The sequence below is a fragment of the Grammomys surdaster genome, unplaced genomic scaffold (assembly GCF_004785775.1).
Source record: "Grammomys surdaster isolate TR1022 unplaced genomic scaffold, NIH_TR_1.0 1061, whole genome shotgun sequence".
Classification (NCBI taxonomy): Eukaryota; Metazoa; Chordata; class Mammalia; order Rodentia; family Muridae; genus Grammomys; species Grammomys surdaster.
In genome coordinates, this window is record NW_021605480.1 from 2,408 (window position 1) to 9,556 (window position 7,149).

At 38.1% G+C, this 7,149-nt stretch overlaps 1 pseudogene; it reads right to left on the reverse strand.

The window, feature by feature from the left end:
* The window catches only part of LOC114634717, a 6,550-nt pseudogene extending 1,780 nt beyond the window's left edge, over positions 1 to 4,770 (reverse strand).
* Between the last annotated feature and the right edge of the window lie 2,379 nt (positions 4,771 to 7,149).

The window sequence follows — 7,149 nt, forward strand, 5'->3', positions numbered from 1 at the left end:
AGTTACTGTTTTTATTTCTACATGAACCTGTAGAATTGTGACAAACGATGAATGGTTAGCCACATAATTACTCCTAATGGATATGCATGTAAACATTGTCTGTTGTAAACTTCTTATTTGTTTTCTGATTTGAATTTATATGTAAAGCTGTGATAAACTATTTATTATGTGACCATGTATTGTGAAAGACGTATAAGTGCTGAGGCAAAGAGAAGAAACAGAACTGAGCTGAGGATGCCTTTTAGACAGAACACCTTTTACACGGAACTGAACAGAACTTTTTAGACAGAACTGAGGAGAATACTTTTTAGATAGAACTGAATTCAAGAAGAACTTTGACATAAGGCATAGAATTAGGAATAATGAAATGAGAGTAAAGGCATGATTGTGATATCAGAGCTGAGGAGAAAGCAAGACTAGGAGGAGAATGCAGACTGAAATAACTTAGAAATTATAAGACAGGCCAGGCAGTGTTGGTGCACGCCTTTAATCCCAGCATTTGGGAGTCAGAGACAGGTGGATTTCAGAGTTCAAGGCAAGTATGGTATACAGAGTGAATTCCAGGACAGCCAGGGCTACACAGAGAAACCCTGTCTCAAAAAAACAAAACAAAACAAAAAACAAACAAACAAAAAACCCAAACCAAAAATCAAAACAAAATAACAAGAAAGAGATTATAAAGCACCTTAGAAAACTAAGCAAGAAATGTGCAGTATCGAGAGAGAAATAGGAAAAAAAAAAGAAGCTACAGAGAGAGCAAAAGGAGCAGGCAAAGTGTTCCCTACCATGGGACAGAACAGTTCTTTCCTTAATAGCCAGGAAGGCTTGGTCTCATTAAAGAGAACAAAGCTTTCTTTATATAGACTTGGATTTAATTCATTTAGCAATAAAAGGGTAGAAGCTTTCCCTTTCATTATGCAATAAAGATTGGAACTCATTTTATGTTTTTTATCCAGAATAGGTGAGTTCTTTCTGCACTGGTGCTTGTTTTTGTTGTTGTTGTTGTTGTTGTTGTTGTTCTTTTTTTTTTTTACTCCAAATGCATATGTAAGCATGAGTGTGTGCATGTATGTAATTATGATAATGTATATAAGCTGGATCCAGTTGGCTTGAATGGAAATGTGTAAATGTGCATGCGTGAACATGTATATGAGATTATATAAGTTTATGCTTATTTGCTTACATATTTTTTCCTTTTGGGAGGTTGATTATTTTCTCCTGGTTCAATAGAAGTTTATTGCATACATGCATGGTATATGCCCACTAATAAGTGGATATTAGCCAAAAATGTATAGAATACCCAGTACACAATCCGTAGAACTCAAAAAGGTTATCAAGCTGAAGGGCCCAAGTGAATATGCCTCATTTCTACATGGGAAGGAGAAGAAAGCAATGACAGAATGGTGGAGGGAGGGAGGGAGGGAGAGATAGAAGGAGGGAGGGAGGGACCTGGGTGGAAAAGTGGACAGGGAGGGGAAGAGGGTATCATGATCAGGTAGATGGAGAAAACAGTAGTGAAGCACTGAGGGCCAGCAGAAAGAAGGAAAACAGGCAACCATGGTAGGTAGGAGGTTGAGAGACTCTTTAGAATGTACCAGAGACCTGGGAGGTGAGAGGCGTTCAAGACTCAAAGGCAGGGACTCTACATGAAATGCCCTAGAGTGGGGAGAGGGAACCTGTAGAACCCATTTCCAGTAGAAGACAGGGCATCAAGTGGAAGGATGAGGTTGCTATCCCACAGTCAAAAGCTCTGACTCAGAATTGTTCCTGTTTGTAAGAACTGCAGGGACAAATATGGAGAAGAGCCTGAGGAAGAAGAGGTCTAGTGACAGGCTCAAACTGGGATCCATCCCCAAGTGAGGCCTCAAGGCCTTATACTAATACTGATACTGTGGCATGCTCACAAAAAGGAGCCTATCATGACTGCCTTCTATAAGACCCAACAAGTAGCTGAAAGAGTTGGATGCAGATATTTACTCCCAACCCGTGGAAAGAAACTGCTGACCTCTTTGGTTGAATTAGGTAGAAGCTGGAAGAAGCTGAGGAGGAGTTGACCAGCAGTCTCCACTAACCTGGATTTCCAAGATCTCTCAGACACTGGACCACCAACCAGGTAACATACACCAGCTGATATGAGGCCCCTAACATATACAGCAGAGGACTGCCAGGTCTGAACTCATTCAAAAAAGATGCACCTAACCCTCAAGAGACTGGAGGATCCAGGGAGTGGGAAGGTCTGGTGGGGTGGGCGTCGATGTTGGGGACATCCCCCTGGAGATGGGGGTGGAGGTATGAAATATGGAGCAGTCAGAGGGTGAACTTGGAGGGGTATAAAGTCTGGACTGTAAAAAAAAAAAGATTAACTAAAATAAAAATAAAAAGAAAGTTCACTGTCAACACTAGGACCTAGTTTAATCTCCAGTGCCAACCTGGTGTGAGGAGAGAAGCGAGTTCTGCCAGTCTACACACACACACACACACACACACACACACACTCACTCACTCACTCACTCAGTGAGAGATTTAGATTTTAAATAAATATATGAAACTTGATTGACATCAAATTACACTTTTCTATAACTTTCTATTGGTTTGAGTTTCCCTTCTTTATTAAAGACTTTGATCAACAAATAAAATTGCGTAGTGATACACTAAAATGTTTTTATTTTTAAAAATTTCTTTTATGAATCAGATATATTTATCTTATTGAGTATTTTAAGAATCAAATAACATATCGAAATATTTCATGTTTCTTTTTATATTGATATCTTTTAGTACCGTAAAATAGCATTCACACATCTTGATTAATATCCATAACTCAGGATCCTATCTCTAATGCCTGAGTATTTTACATATATCAATATTGAAAAAACTTTTTGAAGTTAAACCTTAAGAAAATGTTAATTTCATGCACTGTGAGAAAAATTATCAACAATGATATTTCCATGAAGATAATAGAGTATGCTTTTTATATTTTTCACAGGTTAATGTTAATAAAACATGATAATTATTTTAGAATACCTTTCATTTAGATTTATATATCCATTTCAAAATATAAAGGAGAGTATATCACAAAGCAGAAATATTATCCTGTAGGCTCATCTATACATCAATTTAATGCTAGCTTTTAGTGTGAATGTTTCTATGTCAACTTACTAAAAATGATATCAGATTCCTCTATACACCTCAGTTTTCCTAATTATTTGCCATCTTTTAATTGATATCTGAGCACTGAGAGCTATTCTTCATATGAAATGTGTTTATCTGTCCCAGTATTGTCTCCCAGTATGTCTGTTACTATTAGTGTTTATGTCCCATCAGAAGGAAAAATACCAAACATGGTCAGTTGAGAATTTACAGCTAAGTTTGTCTCCTTAACCTACAAATATGTATTAACATAGTTCATATATTTGTAATTCTGATCTTTATTACTACAGACAAAAGTGTCACTAATGTAAATGCCATTATTTTTCCAATGAGGTACGGGATAACATAAGATACACTAGAAATAAGATTCCTTCTGACCTGACACCAATGAATAATAATGTGAAACAACGTATCAAATTATGCACAGTGTACTTTGGCTACCAAGAGGAAAATGTATTCTTAAAATCCCAAAGAGTTGAAAAAGAAATAAAAGATGGGATGAGAATCAGAGACAGAAAAACACAGGAAACCTCAGTTCATGAAAGAAAGAAGTCCCAGCCACTGTGAAAGGTGAATGATTTCAACACTTCTTCCCTCATGATCTGCAGCCAAAATTCATATCTCACACTTGAGATCTGAGAACTATGTATACATATTGAGAAAAGCTTCTTATTCTCTAGAATAATTCTTCTATAATTTCTATAATGTTATATTTATTCACCAATTAATAGGAAAACTGACCACCTATCTGATAGTGATCATGAACCTAGTCTGTGAGTGGGCATATGCACAAGTGGAGCAAAATAGTACTCTGGTAACATAATCTGAAGCCTGGCTGGTTTTTTACATTTACAGTGTCCAGGATGACAGGAGAGTGTTATTGAGAGACTATATTTAAAATCAATGTGTGTGTATATTCACAAATATATATGTGATATTATGAACATAATCATGTATAATAGACACACACAAATTTCAAGGTATAAATGTGTGCCCAAAAGATAGAAATGTAAATTAAATAACTTTTTATGAAGGCATTTAGACTGCATGCTCATATTGGAATCTTTGGCAGACAATTGAAGACAGGCAACTTCTTCATATTGAGCTCTTAAGAGCAGGGAGAATTGTAAATTCAAAAAATAGACCAAGGCATCTTGTGCAATGCCATTTTTCAACATCTGAAATACACAAGGAGGAAAAAATAGAATCCAGTCTCTATCACTCTCCAGTTTGTGACCTGGAGACCAATTTACTAAAGCCAAAATAAACTGTGACATATTTGAAAGAATTAAAGTAGAGATTGATATGATAATTAATTTTCAACTTCCTAATGTAACAGGACAGAATCCCACAGATGTGTACAGTTGTATATTTCTAATTTATGACATTGAAGCAGGAAATAAACTTAACAACTTACCTAAAATTGATAACATGATTATAAAAATCTTCTTCTATAGGCCAGTCCATTGCAAAAAGAACAAAACCGCAGTCACTTCTCAAATCTCCATCATTATCTGAATTATTCTTTATTCTCCAAAAGCAAAGGGGTTCAGTCAAACTGCACAAGATGAGAGAAAACTTCAGGAGCGAGAAGGAAACAGTGAAAGCACACAGCTTCTTCATGTCTGCTAGGCACTAAGATGGAGGCGTTGTGAAATCTGTGTCTTACACAGGCAAACATCACACACACATACACACCTATGTGTCTGTTTTAAGGCTATTGCTGTCTGAAAATCCACTTAATTATATTTTACAGTTGCTTTTGATTCACCCTGAGCCATGCTCCCTGGATACATCTGAAAATATCTGGCCTCAAGCTCTGCATCTGAGGTCTGAAAACTTTTGGTCAAAACATTTCTAAAAATATATTGTATAGATCATGTTCTCCATTCTCAGGTTTCATGATTTCATAACTATCCATGGAATCCACTCAAGGGACAATCTCCTGAGCAGCTTGGGCCACACCATGAGTTAACAGACATATGTATTAACACAATTGGCAATCATGATAATGAAATATATCAGAACTTCCATAGTAAGACAAGAGTTCAGAAGGTCATGATGATCCCATGTTATTAACACTTTGAGTTGAATCATGGGAAATTATGTCTTCCATTGCTTAGTCTAGGGAAGGGCAGTCTGACATACAACATTGAACCAGGAGTTAAGCCTTCCCTCTGTTGTACACATAGTATTGCATGCTAGTCATGTTCACAAAATCTCCTCAAATGTCCCGTTATTCCTGTCAGCTGGAGAATCTGTCATCATGCTAAATCCAATAATGCCTGAAATTACACAGATACAACACCCATCCTGTCCAATATCAGCAACTATGCAGACATTCATTCCATTGAGTTATAATGCTGATCTCTTGCGTGATCTTCAGTCTCTAATAATCAGGATCTTTTGATGAAATATTTCTGTGGCTGAAGTTTCTTCACACCTTATTGAGATGACTGTGAACAAGTTCACACATTTCACTCAAGTGAAATGAAAATATTTGATTTGTAATTTTTGAATTACTTATAATGACCACATTTAATTTTGCACCCCCCAAAATGAAGTGGAGTCTTTAACTCCAACTATTCATCATCACTGAATACATTTTCTGGAAGGTCGGCAGTTCACTGGGTTATAATAGAATCTTTTAAAAATTTATTTATCATTTTATTTGTTTGCATTTCAAATGTTATCCTCCTTTCTGGTCTCCCTTCCATGAACCTCCCACACCCTTCCCCTTCCCGTTGCTTGTAAGAAGGTGCTCCCCCACCCACCTACCAACTCCTGCCTCACCACTCTAGCATCCCCCTACGCTGGGGCAACAAGCTTCCTCAAAACCAAGTGCTTCCCCTCTCACTGATGCCAGACAGGACAGTCCTCTGCTAAATATGTAGCAGGAGCCATGGACTAGCCCATGTATACTCTTTGGTTGGTCGTTCAGTCCCTGTGAGACTCTGAGGGGTCTAACTAATTGATAAATGATGTTTCTCCTATGGGATTGCAATCCCCTTCACTTCCTTCAGCCCTTCCCCTAACTCTTCCATTGGCATCCCTGTGCTCAGTCCAATGTTTGGGTGTATCTGCCTCTGTCTAAGTCCAGTGCTGGCAGAACCTCTCAGAGGACAGCTTTACCAGGCTCCTGATTGCATGCACATCTTGACATCAGTGATAGTGTCAGAGTTTGCTGTCTGCGGATGGAATGGGTGACAGTGTGGGTGGTCTCTCAATGACCTTTCCTTCACCTCTGCTCCATTTTTGTCCCTACATTTCCTGTAGACAGGAACAATTCTGGTTTAAAATTTTTGAGATGTTTGAGTGACCTTATCCCTCCACTGGGGAACATGTTTACCTACTGGATGTGTTCTCTTAAGGTTCCATCTTCCTGAAGTTCGGTATTTTGGCTAATGTCATGCCTACTGGGTCCTGGGAGCCTCTCGAATACCTGCTATCTGAGACTCTGTAGTGGTTTCCCAAGGTCCCCACCCGCTATTGCTACTTATTTCTACTCCTTCTCGTGGCCCTTTGTAATGCTCTCTTGCCTTTTCCCATACCTGGTCCCTCCCTCCCTCTGCCTCCTGTGATTATTTTGTTTCCCCTTCTAAGTAGGAATGCAGTATCCACACTTGGGCCTTCCTTCTCAGTAAGCTTCATATGGTCTGTTTGTTGTATCACAGGTATTCTGAACTTTTTGACTAATATCCAAATATCAGTGAGTATATACCATGTTACTCCTTTGGGGTCTGGGTTACCTCATTCAGGATGATGTTTTCTAGTTTCATCCATTTGCCTGCAAATTTTATGATGTCCTCATTTTTAGCAGCTGAGTAGTGCTTCATTGCAAAAGGCCCATCGTCAGTTACTAGCATGAAAATTTGATAACTCACAGCTTCCTATGAATCTAGGTCATAGAGGTAGAAGGTCTCAGGATTCCATGTTCAATTGAACTTATATGCCTATTTACTCCACAATAGAGAATCCCATCTCTAAAATTAAAAATTATGT